The sequence below is a fragment of the Papaver somniferum genome, chromosome 10 (genome assembly GCF_003573695.1).
Source record: "Papaver somniferum cultivar HN1 chromosome 10, ASM357369v1, whole genome shotgun sequence".
Classification (NCBI taxonomy): Eukaryota; Viridiplantae; Streptophyta; class Magnoliopsida; order Ranunculales; family Papaveraceae; genus Papaver; species Papaver somniferum.
The window spans coordinates 86,079,164-86,084,411 of NC_039367.1; positions in this window are offsets into that span (position 1 = coordinate 86,079,164).

Here is a 5,248-nt window from a genome sequence, read left to right on the forward strand (position 1 = left end):
AATGGCATATAATCTGACTTTAATTGAGATGATCGATGTATTGGGAAATTAATAAGCTTCTTTAGCTTTCAGCTAATGAACTTGTTTTATTTCCTTTTTATTCTCTTCAGGATTGCCATTTTCTGCAACTTCTCTGTTTTTTAATTAAATTTTCTTTTTCATGTCATTAAAAGAAAAACTATATCCGACGCAATAAAATGATACTTATCCTTAATATATGGTTTGGTAATTGGAACCTGATAGAAACCTCCTTCGCAACCTTTTCGGTAATAGACTTTTGGTCCACCAAAATCAGAGGGATGCTGATAAGATATATTTTGATAACGCTACAACATTGTCTTGTTATTATTCCAAGATATAATTTTGATGATGAAGCAATATTGAAAATCCATGGGATACTGGATACACCCAACTTTTCGTTTTGATAGGAGTATGAACATATCTAGTACTTTTAACAATCAAAAGATGCAGAAAAGTAAAATCACACACAATACAAAAGAAAGCTAACAATCCTCACAAATCCGGAACTTACGAATCCCGAAGAGAATCCAAAATTCTTAACCACCTGTCAAGAACAATCGTCGAAAGATCAACTAAGATCAATTTTTAGATATCTAGCTATCTTGAGGAATCACAAAGTCTGAGACGAAGAGAACTTTGCGGTTTACTATCTATCTTGCTTGAAAGAGATTGGATAAAACCTCGATAATAGAAAAACAAGATCATGATACAGGAACTATCAAGGTAAAGATAGTCGGACCTGACATCACGAATCCCCAAAGCGAGATCTTTTAGTTGTAGACCTAAACGGTCGATAGAAGACGACTCTAGAATCAACTAGGACATAAAATGTCATGAATTGAATTTCCCAGTTGACAAATAGGATCGATTTATAGTTTTCAAAGACCAGGGTTAGCTTAGAACTCAATCTTTGAAACAAAATATAAGAGTATCCACATTTGGTTCGGTAACCGTGACGTGCATAATGACTGTTTGATTTGACAAATTAGCCAAGGAACTAAAAGCTATTTGATGTTCATTCAAATATTCAAGACTTTAATCATGAACCACTCACATAAGTGTTTAAGTGATTAATGAAGTTTTACAAATGTTTAAGTGAGTTTAAGCAATGCTAGAATAAGTCTTTGTGCATGATAGATGCATCTATTGTCATCCTTATTGTGTATATTATTAGTACCCGTATTTATTCTTATTATAGTGTTTTTGGAGAAATACACTTGTGTGGAAAAAATGGCTCGAAAAGTGGCATTTTACACCCCCGAGATTACTAAAGGCACCCCAAAAATGTACCAGAGGCACCCAGAAATACCCCGGAGGCGTCCCAGAAATATGTTGGAAAAACCCCAGGAAAAGTGTTAAAGGCATCCTAGAAAAATGTGTTAAAGGCACCCTCATTTTGGTTAAGGGCACCCCAGGCACCCAAAGGATGAAGGCACCCGAATTTTGAATTAGGGGCACTTCACCTCTTTCTTTGAAATTTGGCGGGAAAATTTGCATGAATACTGGCAGAATTTTGATCGAACATTTGGACGTGATTTTGTGCGATTCAATCGCTGAAACTTTGTGTAAGGATGTGATGTTTCATAAAAAATTTGTTATGGGTGTTGGGTTCGATCAGAATTGGCTGGAATGCCGAGAATTAAAGAATTCAAATTTTCTGTTTTGGCGGGAAAATGAAGAACACTTCTGGCATATTTTCAATCGAAATTCTCAACGTGATTTAGGGAGATTCAATGGCTGATATTGGTAGGGATTGTTCCTAGAGGATTAAGGAATCTAGTATAGTTGTTCGTTTGGGTCATAATTGTCTGTAATTGGATAGACAATTCACGAGCAGGAAACAGAGGCGCACGTACAGGGAGAAGGTTTTTCACAGACTTTCATGAGTTCGAGAAGATTTTTAGCGTGTTCAGTGCATGCTTGATGACCCTGGCAGTGCAGAGGAGTGTGTAGGAGTTAAACAAGGAAATATTTTCATCTCAAAACGCGTGGAGAAGATTATTCAGGAAATTATTGCCGAGGAGAATAAAAAAGAATAATTAAAAATATTTTGTAATTAATTCGAGATATTTCATTGTTGTTGAGTATAAAAGGGGTTGTTGGGATTCAGAGAAGGGTCGAGCTTTGGGAGGAGAAGAGAGAGCCAGCAGAGCCAAGAGAAAAAAATCCAGGAAACTTCTCTGCTGCTGCTACTCTCCGTGAGGAACACGAAGGACGGACTCGCAAAAGTTGTCGTTTATGACCAGTTTAAACGACATAGAGACGAGGGTCGTATGCAACGGTTAAACAGCGTTTAATATTTATCGTTCTTTGTAACGGTGTTCTGTAACTGTTATAAGCGTTGCAGTTTACCGATTTTCACCATTGTAAACCATGTTTGACCCATAATTAAATATTTTGAGAGTATGCTTACGATGATGAGCTAAAAACCCAATACTGGGGCGATGGAGGAAGCCTTATTTCAGACTTGGGTAATTATATTTAATTCTTTTCATGACTTTTGCATTAATTTTAATTGAAATTATGATTTAAATTAATTAGTTGTCATTTGATTTGATGAGTCATGCTTAGCTTAGATGATTTGATATCCCATGCTTAACAATTACACCTAATATTTTGAGAATCTATCTTGGCAATAAACTAGAGTCAATATATTTTATATATTTTTCGAGCTATAATTGATAAAAGAAATATTATTTGAACCTTAAGAAATGAATTCGGCGGAATCCTAAGCCTTAGTAACTCTCGCCACAATTTGTCAATATTTGTGTATAAAATTTATTTATTAAAATCTACAAAAATCATTATTTCCTTCACAAGTCTGATACGAATCCGTTTTTACCACTATAACTACAACCACTTGGAAAATCTTAAATCATTTTGGCGCCGCCGACGCGGATTTGTGTTTAGGTAGAATATTTTTTTTTAGATTTATTTTTCTTTGTTCTTTTTTACGTTCTTTGGGTATTTGTCTGTGTGCTACAGGTTTTGAGGCTTGGGGCTAGAGTGTAAAGCAAAAAGAAAGAAAAGAAGACGACGGACTTTATTTTTTTATTATTAATTTATTTTTAGAAACTGTAATTAGGATTTTATTCTTGTAAAAAAAATTTTCTTTTCGCTCAATTCAACTTACTTTGACTCGGATTGATTCCAGAGGGGTGTGCTCAAATTGTAACGAATTCCTTTTCGAAGGAATAGAAGTTGGTCTAGAAACAATCTAAGTGGAGCCATCATGCTTGTTGTTTGCTAGATTTATAGGTTTGATTTGGTCGAGTCAGCCTTGTTTGTGATTGTGTAGAATTCCCTTGCAATTAAGAATCTCGAACTGGTATGATAGAAGCCAATACAATGAATATCGACCTGAATTTGAATATGGACATCATCAGTTTTATGACCATGATGGGGATAGTAGTTGGGAACACCAACCTTTTTAAGGTTATGGTTCATACCATAATGAGACCAATTACTATCCACACGCGAATTTTTCTTACGAGCAAAACTCTTATAATTCCTCTCCTCTAGATGAGGCGCGTAGGCTAATTGAGTCAACACGTTGTAGGTTACTTGAGTCGACAAATTAGTCAACTGAGACAAATGACTTAGTTGTGGACGAAAGAATCGAAACCAATAGTGAACCTTCTATACATGAGACCATTGGGAAGTCTTGTGAGTGGATTGAGAAGCATTTGTTAGAGGCGCAGAATGCTCGATATAGTGTTTCCAATGGTACCTTTGAAAATGAAAATATTTATTCACATAATCAAGATAACGAGGTTAGAATTGGCAGCACTACTTGTTTAGATAAGGTTCGGTCATTTTCATGGTATTATAATGATAATTGTGATGAGGATATTAGTAATGAAGAATCTGAAATATGTAGGCATAGTGATCAGGAATCTATTAATACAATTGAGCTGTATAATGATTATAGTATTTCTAGTTCAAATCCAAATAATTTTTTTGATTATTCACCTATTCAAAAGGACGAGGATTTGATTAGAGATACCACCTTTTAGACGATGTAGTTTTTCCTTTTGATTACGAAGCCGACAATGGTTTAGAGGAACGAGTTTATTCCGAAAATGCTATTTTAGAGTCTAGCGACTTAGAACAATAGTCTTATACGAAGAATATAGACCCGTAGAGATGAGTAAAGATGCACTACCTGATAATAACTTAGAAGAATCAATTGACCATTTTCAAGAATCTGATGATCTATAAATTAGGGAGATTGTGACTAGTCTAGCTAGAGACACTGAAAACTCTAAGTTTGGGGGTGATTATCACCTCCCTAATGCCTTACCTTTAACTCTCAGAAAGTCCCCTCACTTAGGACTTGATATATATGCCTCCACAATTGTGCCAGATTACCGTCATACTTGCTCTCCCGAACCTAATAATGTCTAGGAAGAAATTCAGTCGTTAGAAACACATCCTCTGGTTGATGTGGTTTTCCCAGGCTATGATACCCAGGTTGACTTTGTTTTCCCACCAAATAGTTTTCTTCCAATTGTGGGAACGTATAAATTTCAAATGTGTCGAATATTAAGTTCTGAGACTAAGCCTAAGTACTTTAGGTTAATATAATCGACACATTTTCTTAAGAATGACCACTACTCTCACTGTGGTCAACTATGTAAGTCATATCTGATTGACTTAGAGAATCCTCAATTATTTAGGATATTACTTCGTGATTCTAAGTTCTTATTTGAGTTTTTACAGAATCTAGGACCTAATAATTTGGATCCCACCTATGAAGAAACGCAACCAATGAAAATATTCTATTTGGACCCTTTCATAGAAACTGAACCTGAACCATAATTATACATAGATTTATTAATCAGGAAACTAGATAAGGGCATGCTAATCTTGTTCATTTTCTTGGTTCACTGCAGTTTCCTTTGGTCAACTCTATTTGGTTTTAAAGACCCACAGTTATTCCAACTACTGTTATACGGTTCGAGTTTTCCTGTTCTAGGTCTGGCTGAAGACTTTAAACTTAGCACTTCTTGGGAGGTAACCCATTCTCATGCAACACGGTAATATCCTTCCTTAACTCTTTTTGCTTCAAATGGTGATAGTTTCTCCTTGTTCATGCTTTTAATTTCACCTTTGGAACATTGAGGACAATGTTAGATTTAAGTTTGGGGGTATGGGAGAAACTTTTTAGTTGCAATAAATAAACTCCAGAGCCTACAAATTTATGCCTATTATGGATAGCACTAAC